The sequence below is a fragment of the Spodoptera frugiperda genome, chromosome 25 (genome assembly GCF_023101765.2).
Source record: "Spodoptera frugiperda isolate SF20-4 chromosome 25, AGI-APGP_CSIRO_Sfru_2.0, whole genome shotgun sequence".
Classification (NCBI taxonomy): domain Eukaryota; kingdom Metazoa; phylum Arthropoda; class Insecta; order Lepidoptera; family Noctuidae; genus Spodoptera; species Spodoptera frugiperda.
Genome location: NC_064236.1, coordinates 15,776,069 through 15,791,038, shown reverse-complemented (window position 1 = coordinate 15,791,038; position 14,970 = coordinate 15,776,069). Strand labels below are relative to the sequence as shown.

Genomic DNA, 14,970 nt, shown 5'->3' with positions numbered 1-14,970 from the left:
TTGATACCAAACCCAAATATGTGATTAAATTTTTTTTTGTCTATCTGTGAAACTTGGCACAATTATACCTTATTATTATCCAACTTACAATTATACCTTATTATTAATATAAACTTTTAATAAAAAGTATCCAATATTATGCCCAAAATAATTTTTTTTTGAATGAATGAATAAAGTCATTCAAAAAAAAAAATTTTCAGTTTTATTCTACAGAACGCGAGCTCAACAGCAGTAGCTCAATAGAGGGATCTCCTTAATTATTATGGGCCTCGCCGTATTTGGGTCCAATAGATATTTATAAGATGTCATTGTCAGAGTTACTTAAAATTGAGAAATAAAACTTTCACACGAAGACCGACATCCGCGCGGACGGAGTCGCAGGCGGAAGCTAGTATATAATAAAACGAAAACATAAAAGTGGTTTAATAATCTGGGAGTGTACTAACAGGAAGAAGAACAAATGTAAAGGACTTATCAAAATCAAGGTAAGTCCTAATAATAATACATATAGGTATATATCACACCTTATTTAGTACTCATTTTGGAATTGTTTATTGTTTTATAAGTAGGCATGTTCGAAATTTTAAATTCGATGACATCGTTATTAAGGCCGCCATTTTGTTTACTCGTAGGACCCCCATTTTGTTTACCAATCCCAATATGACGGTAATGTGAGATAAATGTGAATAAAAAACAACTTTTTGTCTATGGTGATGATTTGATATGTCTTTTTTGTAAAAAAAAAAATATTTATTAATATTTTTTGTTGACCTAGGATACCAATATAATTGAAAAAAAGCCACATCTATGCCAACCTGATTTTGCAAGATTTTGTAGAAGAAAAAATACAGCAATGTAAAGATAAATTTGTTTCTCCTCAATTTCCACCAGTGCCAGAAACCTTCAACGCTATGGTGAGTGAATTCAAAGCCATACCAAGTTTGATTCAAAACATACCGTCATTTCAAAGCATCAAGTCAAGTTTATACAGACATAGAAATACAATCGCTGGAATAAAAAGGCTTAAATGCAAAAATGTGGAAGAATTCCAAGTTCCAGAAGATTATAAGTACTTTCTTTTAGCAGACTATTTATATAACTGCAACCGAATTGTAGTGTTTTGTATTGAAGAAGCCAAAAATGTAATCTGTGAGATTGATCATTTCTTATGTGATGGTACCTTTAAAAGCTGCACAGAGCCATTCACTCAACTTTACTCGATACATGGAGACTTCAGAAGTACTGAAAATAGTACTAACATAATTCCGCTAATTTATGCATACATGAGTCGCCGTGATGAGGAATCCTATACAATTCTTTTCAATTTAATCAAAAGTCAAGTTCCTGGATGGCAACCTTTAAAGTTTTCAATTGATTTTGAGAAAGCTGCTATGAAGGCCATAAAAGCGACATGTCCGTTAACTACATTTAAAGGATGTCACTCACACTTTAAAAAAGCAATATGGAACAAGGGCCGTGATTTGAAACTTACAACATCTGCTGACATATTCAAATTTCGAGAGGTAGCATTGACTACAGTACTTCCATTACTGCCCGAGACAGAAATAAGAAACGGTTGGCTCTATATAACGCACAGGGATACTACGGATCCTGATATTTTAAAGTTCAGGAAATACGTTGAAGTACAATGGCTAAAAGATGATTTTATACCAGTTTGGTGCGTTTTTGGGGAAAGGCATCGAACGACAAACGCTGTCGCAGGGTGGCACCACAAACTAAATTCAGCGATGAGCAAGAAAAACCCAAACATAATGCACGCTTTAAGCGTTCTTCGAGAAGATGCATGTTTTTTCTTTGTGAAAAAAATGCAAATAAGTAAAAAAAAAAGAACCGTCCAACAAACGAAAAAAAAAGTATGTTTACAGTGATCAGTTTATTCAAGAAACCCAATTGGAACTTGTAAACGGCCAAATATCTGTAGGCAAATTTTTAGAAATTATGAGAAACTAATAAGTACTTATTGTATTTTGTTTAACTATGTGGTGTTTAAGACTTTTGAGTAGTACCTACATTATGTTTAATTCAAGAAACCCAAATGGGTCTTGTAAAGGCCAATTTCTAGATATTGTAAGAAATTATTATTGTTTTTTGTTTAACTATGTGATTTTTAAAACTGTTGATTAATTTATAATATTTAATTTTTTTATTCCGCTGTCGAGGAATAGGACTATGATTGTAATGTTCTAGTCGATTTTAAAACTGTGGAAATTAAGTCGGTTAATTACCCACTTCAATAAAAAATAAGCAATCAAAGCTATATTATATAACACTAAGTAGTAGGATCATTTTTTAATACTTGAGTGAAACATTTAATAAAAGTTGATTCAAGAATATGATTATTATTTACCTACCATATAATTTATAAATATTTAAATTAGTCTTACCCTTAGCCCTGCTAAAAATCAAATCCGTAAGTATATTAAGCTATCCCTTACCGGTCTTTAGATTAAACAATTTAAATTGATGGCCAGTGGGAATTGGATCAAAAGAATTGTGCCTTTGTCCCCCTACGGCGGCCATAGGGGATGTTAAAAAATCCGTGTCGCTGTCCACCGGTGGTGACGAATGGAAATGTTGTGGCGCTGTCCCCCAGTGGTGGACATCGGGAATAATGTTTTAAAGTTGTCTCGCTGTTCCCCAGTGGTGGCCAGACAAGTGGTGGACATCGGGAATAACCGCGGATTAACTAACTTGGGTAAAACTGACCAATTTGCATGCAAAGAAGAAACTTAGCTTTTGACGGCTACATAGGTAACATGCCGCTATCAACGTCAAAATCAATCTTTTGATGATAAAAGACTTCAAATAAGTCTCATGATTATCGAAGTAAGATATTTGAACTCCTAAAGTCGGTTCATATCTGACGTAATATACGTCGAGCGTATCGTCGGTTGCACTAACGTATCATCGGTTAAGTATGAACGGTCAAGTGTTTTCTTATACATTTGTCAGTTCTGGAGATTTCGCAACCGATAATACGCCACGCATGTTCCGTCAGATATGAACCGACCCATAGGGTTACCTAAGACTTTAAATGAACTACAAATTTATTTCAACAAAATTTTTATACTTGACAGAGTGGTGGCTCAGCCGATACCAAAGAGGGTATGTAATGCTCATACCTAAAAAACTATGTATTTTAAATGGGCCAGTAATTGATGCATTAAAATATGGAAAAGACTTGAGTGACCTATACAGAAATCTAGGGGGAGGAAATTAGAAAAAGTCTCATCCAATTATAGCTCAGTGTAGTCAAGTGTAGTGACTTATTTTATTTTAATTGTCTATGCAATATCTTTCAGAGGGGAAAAAAATTAAGACGAGGGCCATCAAATATCTACGGAAGAATCCCGCACCCTCCTCGTACCCACGTGTGAGACGGGACGGGTTTTAGTCGGTAAGAGTCTGACTGAATAAACTGTCTTCTATCCTCTCATACTGGAATTCTTGTGTGTGAAATAAACGTTCATTATCGCAAATAAATTAAATCGCCTAGTGGTCGAAATTCGACCATATACAATTTAATTTACAATACCACTTAACAAATGTTCAAGGATAATATTTATTTAACGAATAGCAATTCGTTTAGTACTAGTAGCAACTAGTCTTGTAAAATTCAAATAAATATATTCCGGCGCATCATGAACAGGAAAACTCTATTCATATTAGACGTGAGAATATCATCGCAATGTCTGTAGATTTTGAAGTTTTGTCAAATACGATCAGATAGTATGCATGGTAGTGTGTGTAATGTTTTATGTATTGATTTAATGTACTTTATAAGCATTATTTTTGAAAAATATTAGCATTCGCAACTTCTCCTACACATAAACTATAAGTGTACCAAATTTTATGCTCCTACGTCCGCGCAATTTTCGTAAAAAGGGGTCCAAAGTTTTTGCATCACGTATTAATTTATAGACAAATCACATTCGATATAGCGTTTTCATGCAAACTTTGAAGTCAAGTTTTAGCGGAGTAGCTAGTAAAAAGTAGATTCGCTTCGATTACGGGACAGAATCCCGTTGCTTTTTTTTTTGATGATGATGATTCTTAGCTTGTAAATACAGTAAATAAAAGTGTTTTAGAGCTTTTCATTTTCAATTTATCGATAAGATTGCCAAATCTACACTGTAAGGTACATCCCTTTAGTAGACGCCACCCCGCACACATCTGGCCAGTCTCATTGCGTGCTGCTCGCGGTCCAAACGTGTTCCATATTTTAACAGTACCTAATAATAGTATTTGTAGTAATTATTGTTTATATATTAATGTCAATAATTAACGGAAATAATCTTAAAGCGTGCAGTGAAGGTGGGAAATATTCATGTAATGTATTTGTATAATTTTATGAGCCTTGTGGTGATGGATGAGTGAAAAATATTTGTCGGTGATATAAAATATCATGTTAGAATAATGAGTGATATTTGAATCACGAGAGGTAAGTATTGATGGAAGGGACATTGGTGGTATCTGCGGTAAAGACTGGTGTAGATGACGCCATAATGCTATGTACGCGACGCCGCCGCCATGACACCGGCGCACCAACGCCGCGCAGCGCCGCATGTCTTAAAAGCGGGGCGGAGAAGAGCTTAGACGCTCGAAATCTCCGCACCGCTTCAATGGAAACAGACTTGAGCGGATATTCATACAAATATATAGCGAGACGATGCGGTGCGGAGGACAGCGAGGCGGTGCTGTGCGGAGAACAGCGGGGCGGTGCGGAGCGGGACGGTACAGTACCGTCAACGTAGTGGCGCGTCTATACGCAAATGCTAACGTGTGACAGAGACATATAACCGAGTACCGTGTATTGCCGAATAAGCACGAAGATTCACGAAGTAACCAAAAAGGGATGTCCAAGTAGCGTGGGTGAGGGTGTTGTTTAATCGATTTTCTTAAAATCGATTACTACGAAACAAATTACTTATCAAAAAAAAAAAAAAAATTATTTTCAATGTTATATTGATGTTTTAAAATTTTCTTAAACAGTCGTTACTCAAAGTTAATGATAATTGATATTTAAGTAAATCATAACTTTCAATTGAGAAAATACCGTTTTATTTTCGTCGAAATATCGTTTATTAATGACAAAATTAACTATATTTGCCGTTTATTATATCATATAAAAAAACAATAAACTCTAAATAAAAATATCGATCGATATTTGAGCGATAAAACGTCTATTGATTATATTTAGACGGTCAATCTCTCAATATGATTCCAAAAGCTCCGCTGACTTCAATGGACCTCTCCATTGTTTAACGTGGTGCCATATATTTAATATTTATGTATATTTCTTTTACAGTTCACAATTTCCGTCGTCGGGATTCTGCCACAGTATCAAATGGGATGAAGCGGAGATGTGGAGAATTAATTACATGTATGTAGTTCCTTTGTTATTTTTTTACGTTTACAAAGTAAAAATAACAATACTAGAAAAGATGTTTCACCAGTGCCACCAAAATATAATTATAAATATTCAATATTATTCAGAATTTGAAAACATTTGTTCGAAGTTTTGTTTTTTATTTCATTTTAAGATTAAACTTCATGTGTTTAATTTATTTGACTACCGAAGGGTCTGACATAGAGTTTAGAAACGATTAAAATATGTCTTTTTTGTCTTTTTCAGTTGAAGGGTTGATGACGTCACAGTTACTGCTAAGGACAAGGCTGCAGCATCAGACAGAGCAAAGTTATCTGAACCAGTAGATTATTTAACGAGTTTCTAATCGGGTGTTCTCTGATAAATTAAATCATTATAATTATGATTATAAACCCTCTTACAATAAATAAATAACTTGAAAAACTAAAAATATGTTTTTATTTGCTGCATTTAAAGCCAAAAGATTTTTTCTACCTAAGCCAAAAATCATTATTCAATTTAAAAATTCTTTTATAATAATTATAATTTTGACTGCATGGTTTCCGCAGTGGCTGGGCAACTGGCTGCCGTGCAACGTGTAGCGGGTTCGATTCCCGCACGGAGCAACTCTTTGTGTTTCAAATTGTTGTTTCGGGTCTGGGTGTCATGTGTATGTGAACTTGTATATTTGTAAACGCACCCACGACACAGGAGAAAATGCTAGTGTTGAGCAACGTTTTTTTAAAAAAATATATACATATATACTATAATAGTTTTAACTTACAGCACTGAAAAGTTTCGATCTTTCTAATATTCACATAATATGGAAGTAACTTTACAGTGAATATGTCCCATTGATTTATATGTGAGAGCATTACTCCCGAAGTACCGTACTTAACTAATTTGTATAAAAAAATATAAAGGATTTAGACATGAATAATTAAACGAATACCTACCACAATAACCATATTTAAAAAGTGATCTCAAAGTCAAATCAACCTTATAAAAGACTAGCAAACCCGGCGAACTCCGTTTCGCCACCAGAAGGCTTCGCTTGTTTATGTATCAGAGATGGCGTTGTATGTGTAAAATGGTTTTCCCTGTTTTCCTGCGTTTCTCTTGATTTTTTTCACAATATTCTTTGCAATATTATTCTTCTTTGGACTCTTCTGCACTTACAGCGTCAGGAAGGCCCGACAAACAAGGAAAACCCGACTTATTTTTATATTAAAGATCTTTTTTTCTGAAATAGGTAACTTTTCAGAGATTGGAATTGATTTTATAGGTCAGATTAAGTTATTGATTTGACACCCCGCGCCGATTAGAAAGCAGGCGTTGTGATGGGTGGAGTATGGAGAAACCTGGGTAAAAATAGCGGGAAATTAAGATGAAGCGCTACCTTTTGCGCCATAAACTGCTTTGTCTACTGTAACTTACTGTTGCCCTGGTAACAAAACTTAATAAAGACAGTATCCGCCTGATACAATCGTTTGTAATTGGGGCTACAATGGCTTCTATTTCAACGGAAATAATAATATGAAAGTAGGTATATATAGTTTCCTTTTTGTTGTAAGTAATGGTATTAATAATGATTATTTATTCATTAGAAGACATTTAAAAATAATTGTACGAAGACACAATAGAAATTATTTTATGTAGGTATCTAAAACCATAGCCCAGATTGATTGCTGATTATTTAATTTTGGTAACACCTTTTTTTATTTTCCACTAAAGTGTCTTGTCCTAATTTAGTATTATTGGAGACTATTTTGGTCGGAGTTTAAATAATGAAAATATTCCAAACGCTTCACTAAATGTATGTTTCTGTCATTTAATGTAAATAAAAATATTTTTACTTTACAGTTTAATTTTTACTTAAGTTATGTGAATTTATGTATATATATTCACATAACCTAAGTAAATTTATGTATTATATACTTATTTTAAATAAGTATATAATAATTACAACCCCTATAAAACTCAATAAGAAGCTATACCTACCAACTTCATTCTGACCTTTACTTAAAGATGTACTTTCCCGATGGTTTTCCCAAACATATAAATAACAGATGTCACATAAAACCTTATTTTATGTTTGTAATTAACATTACCTACATTATTTTTGTTTCGAAGTACCTCCCTACTTAGTTTCTAGCGGCGCGGCGGCGACATAGTTAGCGAGGCGACGTAGCTACGCAACAATCCTGTCTACGCATACTCGAAAGTTTAGCTAAAGCCAATGGCCATAGCGTCGTTTCTTGTTGTTCATTGTAAATAATGGTTAAATTTTAGTGATTTACAGGGTGTCCCTGAAGTCGACATCCAAACGGCACCAGGTGATTGTCAAGATTCCAACAGTTATCAGAAAAATATAAAAATAATTATTATTCTAAAGTCATACAATTTTTAAATTACAGTGAATTATGTGTTATCTACAAAAAAAAAATACATCCTGTGCCAGTCTTTTGACTCTTATTGCTACATTTATTTTTATTTTTACTCACGTTATCCTAAACAAGGCGCGATCTTGGAGGGGTGGGGGGGGGCAAACTGGGCAACTGCCCGGAGCAGCAAAATAGCGGGCGGCGTAGCGCATCGTTGGCGAAAAAAGCCATATGCAATAAGGGAAATGCCATGAGCTGAATTGTAAGTAATTGTAAGAACCTTCAGACTATTTTAACTCATGAGAATTCATATGATATATACGCAATAGAACTTTCAGAGGAGTTATCAGCCCTTAATACGATTTTATACAGTAATTTGTCTCCGCAAGATTATTTAAAATTCATTACAGATTTAGGATTTGGTCCAAACATCAGTATTGCTTTTACAATGTTTTTTACTTTACTGGGACAGTTGCTAGTGGTGCAAGAAGTTTCTCTTAACAATAATAATAAAAAAATCTAAAATAGATTAACTGGTTTGGCTATGATTTCAATAGAATACAAGGTTTGTGACAGTGTTTTTTAATTCGCCCAGAGCGGCGAAACAGCTGCATCAGGCACTGGTCCTGAAAAGTGCTTCAGTAATTTGGTATAATAAATTTTCGGCAGTGGGCTCAATTTTTTAGTTTGCAAATCTTTCTTTTTTACGATCGTATTTTCAACAAATTTTGCAGTTAAAATAAAAAAGAGTACGAAAAAGTTATTTATGAGAATTAGTGAGATGGAATCTCACAGACTATGGTCATTTTTAATTGATATTACTTACGTGTTATACCAGTATAAGTGTGTAATCTATGTGTTATATAGATCCGATAACACAAATACCTATTTGTGTATCGGGTCTATATAACACATAGATCTTATATTCCATCTATCTTTCACGTTCGTTTTAGCACTAAAACTAGAGACGTAGGATCGTTAAAAGCTGCGGGAATTGATCAATTCCAGGAATTAACAAAACGTGTGACGCCTGCTGGACTACAGTTCACTGGTTAAAGGAAAAGTTATATAATTTTAATATCTGATATACGAGATCCTGTAAATTCTATGACGTTAGTACAGCTATTGTTCAGATATCGATCGGAATACCGACTTAGCAATGTGCAGCCAACAATCGGCCAAGAGGAATTTTGTCTACCACGTACTTACTATCCTGTATAAAAATCATAATTAAGTGTTATAAATAATCACATATTTCTTTTCTTATCATATTTAGATGAAGTAGATTAAAGCTAGTGAAAAATAGAAAAGATAATTATAATTATCTCTTAAATTCAAAGATTAAACTGTAGTGTATTTTAAAACAAAAGCGTTTCATAATTTTAGGTACTACGTTTAATTCTGCAAATATTATATAAAAGTAATAAATAAATATAATTATACATACGCACTTTAGTCATTATCTTAAAATTGGTATAAAACACATTCACCAAATGTGCATTAATAGTGTGTAGAAAGAAAAAGAAGAACAAGAAATCACTGAACGAGGTTTTCAGTCATAAATTTTAAACTTTTAAAGTACCTAATTAAATACTTTTAAAATGTGTTATTTATATGGTGCCACATTGCACTACTAACTCACATTGATAGGTAAGCAGAGAAATATAAATAAACATCACCTGGACCGCATCTTCATCCATTGGCACTAACTACACTTCACTAAATTTGTCCAACAACACTAATAACACTACTTGCCGATTTCCGTGTTCGTCTGTCTACTTGTAGGTACAAAAAACTTTTTTGTCTGAATTTGTATGTTCATGTCACATGTCTGTAGCATTCCTCATATAAATGTGGGTGATTTGCATCGTAAGGCTGGGGTCGCGTGGTCGTAATCAAAGTTTTTTTATTGGTTCGACGTTAGTCGTTACGCTATTCGATTTATCCATACATGCTAGGTCAGCAAGTTAATTTTATTGGGTGATTTTAACAAATTTATTCGTTCACAACGTCTATAAAACGATTTTGTACAATCATTGTGTTATTCGTAATGGATTTCTGAATTAGATGCAACGACACTTTTAAACCGATTTTAATTTCACGCGTAGTAACTGTCACTACGTTGGAGATGTCACTGCGTTAAGTTTACGATTTTTCTAAAAACAAGTAGTTCTGCCGTGTTACCCAAGTGAACTAAGCAGTATGACATTTTTCCATTACAAAAGATACTTGTTTTCCATATCAGATTGATACCGTAGTTAAATAAAATGTTATACGTAATAGTCTAACTGTCGTAATAATTTCTTTCTAACGTCCGCGATTCCGCTGAAAATCTAGGTTGTAAGTACACAATTTTATTTTTAAATTGAAGACAAGTTAGATCGATGTGCTCAATACTTGTTTGTACTCGTAGGTACATTACACGTTATGTAAATGGTATAGGTACGATACACAACATGGTATTTTATTTTATGAAAAAAGGTCAAGTTCTGAGTTTCAAGTGAAGTGTCTCACTAATATTTCATAAGAAACATTTCCCATAGGTATTCATATCATGCACCAAATGGAATCACCAAACAGTGCTGTGTGTGGTGTTTTAGAGGACATTGTATTACATCTTATATGGTCAGGTATTTAGTTTTAAGAACTTCGATATTGGTTTAGGTTATCATTTTATCGTCACTATTATCGTCTGAAGCTAGATCACTGTATAGTGTAATTATTTCATATTTAAGTTTAAGAGCAAGCTAAACCTGTAAACAGTTTAGCTACTTCATTGTAGGTAGTATGTACTAATTTTAATTAAATGCTATAATGGGGCTGACGTTTTTCTTTTAGAAAAAAAGCACAACTTATAAAATAAGAAATAGGCATTTATTATTTCCCTAGCAACAAGAACTTAACAATGGAATGCAAATGAATAAATATTTTAGTCGGAACATTAGTTACTTATCAAAATTTTTAAGATTAGCAAAATAATACTCTTTTACTTATTCGATTGTGGTTAGAACCCTATTTTTTTACAAGTTTGTATAAGTAATTTAGAACGCACATATTGTTGTTTTATTCAATCTTTCATTTTATTATATTTTCATTACTTTCAAAATATATTGTTGTTAGACTTATCAAGTTTAATGTGTTTATTCAATGAAATAGCTTAACATTAAATTAGGCATAATAAGCACAACGGTGCACAACCATTAACATTTTATCATTTTTTTTTTTGTTATTAAATCGTTGAGAAGAGTTTGCAGTTGTACAATATTATTACATCAAATATATTTATCTAAACTTTTATAACATTTATCTACCTAACATTGAAACCTTGAAATCGAGGACAGGCAATGGTTGAGCAATAAAATTCAATATGAGCAATCGTAATTGGGTTTTAAGAACTAGTTTACCATACAAATGATATTAAATACCTCAGAGTTTTCATCGTCGTCGTCAAAATGGTCATACTTCACGAAAGCGTAGCGCAGTTGATTCTCAAAATGTTCCCTTGCCTCAGCTTTCTCTAAAGCACTCACTGCTACTCTCTTCATCATTGCTCTCAGAACACTTTATTTATCATTACAACCGTTCATCTCGTATCTTATAATTACCACTTTTTAACTAAATTAACAAGACTTGCTCCGAAATTGAGCACTAAAAGAATGTTTACCTTGTTTAAGCGATTTCAACTGTCCATATGAGAGATACTAAAACGGTGAAGGTGTAAAACTATCGACAAAACATTCTATCTAGGTGTTTATGGGGGTGGAGCGGTGCGTAATTACTTTACATCAAACATGAATTGGTTATAGACATGCATACATAGATTCTCTTGTTATTTTGATGAGGGTTGGGGTTTGTGTTTGTTTAGAGACATTAGCACAAAGTGAACGGGTTTATTCAGTGTTGTACGTGTATTCTACTAACTACTGAGCTTTTGGTTATTATTACATACCAAGGTATGAGATATTAAAAAGCGACAGACGACTTCATTATTTGATGCGAATGTTTCGCATCAAATAATGAAGGTTATACATCAAGACAAGTGAGCAATGACACAAGTTTCTTCAAAGATTTTGGTAGTATGTGCGGTTAAGCCCCTTTTCAATGTATAACAAATATATATTAACAACACAACTGTTTAAAAAAGTAAGTATCTGTCTAATTAGAATGTATGTAAATTAAAATCAGCGGAATACGATCATAACTATAAAACGAGTCGAAAACAAATTAAAAAGATTATTGCACTTTTCTCAATTTCGTATCGTATTTCGTATAAAATCCTATGGGGAAACCTCTTATGAATTAATTTAAACCACATGTGTTATCGATTATCTTGACTGATAATATGCGAAAAATGAATGAAATAAGCCCAGTAGTTTAGCCAAAAAGTGCATTATTCTCTTTGAGCTAATTTGAACACTCTTTATTACAAATACGGCATTATAATACCCGCGCCCCATGTCCGTAACATTCCTAGATAACCTTACAGCTGTTCTGTGGTCAATAAACATGAAGCTGATCCCACAGAATTTAATACCTGATTGATTTTATTATTTATTTTGTTTATAATTTTTTTCGGTATTTTTTTAAATATTTTGTTGTATTATGCGTCTGTGAACGAGTACCTACTGCTTGTAGTTTTATTTCAATCATATGAGTGATCTCCATACTGTATAATATTCTACATGATCACAAGTCTGAATAGTGGTCACACTATAAAGACTAGTCACATACAAACCTAGGTGGTAGAACACCTAACTCAAATTATTCAACCAATTCGAAATATATTTTATTCGTTGCCGACGGCACACCAGACCAAACCTACTTTAGTGTAGATAACACATATTTTATTGTACTGTTGTATGACCAAAGATTTTTATTATTATAAGATAACATATTAATATTTGTACATTTACTAGCCGAACAGAATTCTGTGCATAAGTATGTCAAGTCGTTCTTGTGACATGTCCGCTATTGAAACCCTTAAGTTCAAACATCAAGATTTTAACAAACTCAGATAAAATAGATGGGTTAAAAGGTTATTTTCAGTCAATACTTTTTGCATTCCAATTAAGGTGGGATAACCCGGCGGACAAAGTTATAACGAAAAAGAAATTAAGTCAAAACCAAAGGATTTATATTATATTGATCCTTAATTAGGTTTCGAAACGTCAAATTGTCTGTCAGTCTGTCCGGCAGTGAAGCTTCATGTGACACGTTCTAAAGTGTACCGTCGAATTAAGAAAAACGAGCAAAAAACTCCATATGAAAAATAACTCTCTGTCATAAACCGTTATTTTACTTAAAATGTTTCATTGACTAGCACTGAGACATATGTATATGTACTAAAACAAACAACGTAAATTCACTGGACAATAAATTAAATAAGTATAAACACAAATAATAAAACATGGAAGCCAAAATAATTAAGGTTTTCGAATTCACATTTTCTTTTCATTTCTTGTACTGTGTACCAGCACCAGCAGCGGATCTGGGCAAAGATCGGACGCTGTTTCGAGAACTTTTTCTAACCCACCTTAGCAAAAAATACATCAGACATTTTCAAATTGATGAAATTTATTCAAAGAAAACAGTATTTTAAAAATAATTTTCGGAAATCGAGTTTACTGATACTACTGACTCGAAAAAAAAACTACATTTTTAAAATCATTAATGATAAAAACAATTGATAGTAATAGTAAGTCCCAAAATAATAATAATCACATTCAGGGCAGTATAATTTTATGTATTGTCAAAATTTAAATCTATGTATGAATGTGTAAAAGAAAAAAATATTTTAATTATATTACCTTAACATGCCTATCCGAATATTTGGTAGTGTATTGTTAACTCCAAACTATGTAAAAGGTTTTACGATCATGAAATCGGATGTTAAAATACAATTTGTAAAATACTGAACTCATGCCAATGTTAACAAACTGGCTTCAGATTACGTCAGAAAATGCTGACGTCTCCATACAATCCGACCGTCTCATACCATAACGAATATGAAATCGAATCAAATTAAAATCTTTATGACTGCCTTCAAAAGTTACCTTCTTTGTAAAGTATGTGTGGAAACGACGATCGTAGGTCATAAATATCGGCACGAACGCAGCACGAACGCTAGCGTGCGTTCCACATACAGCGCGTGTACATACCCTGTTGATCTCCTCCTCCGCCAACAGCATGGCTTGTGCTCTGTCTTTATCATCCATGTCCACGTGTCAGATTTTCTCTCACTAAACAATTAGTTACACAAAAAATCGCAACTGAAAAAAACCGCCCGACGTCAGGGCGACGTAAAAAACAACTGGTACACATTACCCGGGAATTTTTCCAAGGGCTTATTAAAAGAAGGAGAAAGTAAAGTAAATTAAAGCAATATGGTTTATTAATGTTAAAAGTAATTTAGTTCGGATGCGAGGAGCAGCGGACGGTGGCGTGCGGTCACGCGCGCTCGGGATGTCACCGGCTTGCACAAGCCCGCCCCCAGTTTGTTTTAAATCCATATATATGGTGAACCTGCGACAAACTACTCCGATGCGGGCCTACACAATCATAATGCACGAGCGACACGTGGGTATCTACAGAACAATAAACGTTGACAAATTGATGCACAAAACACCATTAGTGATTTTTCTTCGCTGTCTAGAATTTATTGAATAATCGTTTTAAAATGCGTGATTGCGTGCTATCCTCAGAAACGTTAAGTAAATAAAATCTTTTTTCTTCATAAAAAGTTAACCGCTGTCCCAGACAGGGTTGTCCTAGCTGACCTTCACCTATTATTACATCAACCTGACAATGACATGAAAATAAATTAGTAGTACTTGGCAAACCGCTTCATTTCCAAAGTCCTCTCCCTTTCATAACCCCTACTTACTATCTTAGACCAAATCCTTCGTTCCTATAACTCCGCTTCTTACTAGCTACTACTAGGCCCAAGGAGCTTAAAAACCTCTCTACACCCATCAATCAATATATTGCCGGTTTTTTCTTCCGCATATGAGATTATCCACTTCAGACCAAAAGTGGTTCTAGGACTTGGCATTTCCAAAATTTGCGTAGATGCTACGGCCGAATTTAAACGGGCCCTAAGCAAATACTGGAGAGGCTGGAATATTTTTTACACAGACTCATCAAAATTGTCCCGAAACGGATGCACAGGAGTGGCCGCGTATTTTCAGAACTCCAAGA

At 33.7% G+C, this 14,970-nt stretch overlaps 1 long non-coding RNA gene across 1 annotated transcript; it reads left to right on the top strand.

The window, feature by feature from the left end:
- The first annotated feature begins 4,187 nt into the window (after positions 1-4,187).
- LOC118266386 (uncharacterized) lies at positions 4,188-5,834 on the top strand. Its single transcript, XR_004782852.2, has 3 exons — positions 4,188-4,335; positions 5,330-5,404; positions 5,657-5,834. It is a non-coding gene; the product is annotated as an uncharacterized LOC118266386 (long non-coding RNA).
- The last annotated feature ends 9,136 nt before the right edge of the window (positions 5,835-14,970 follow it).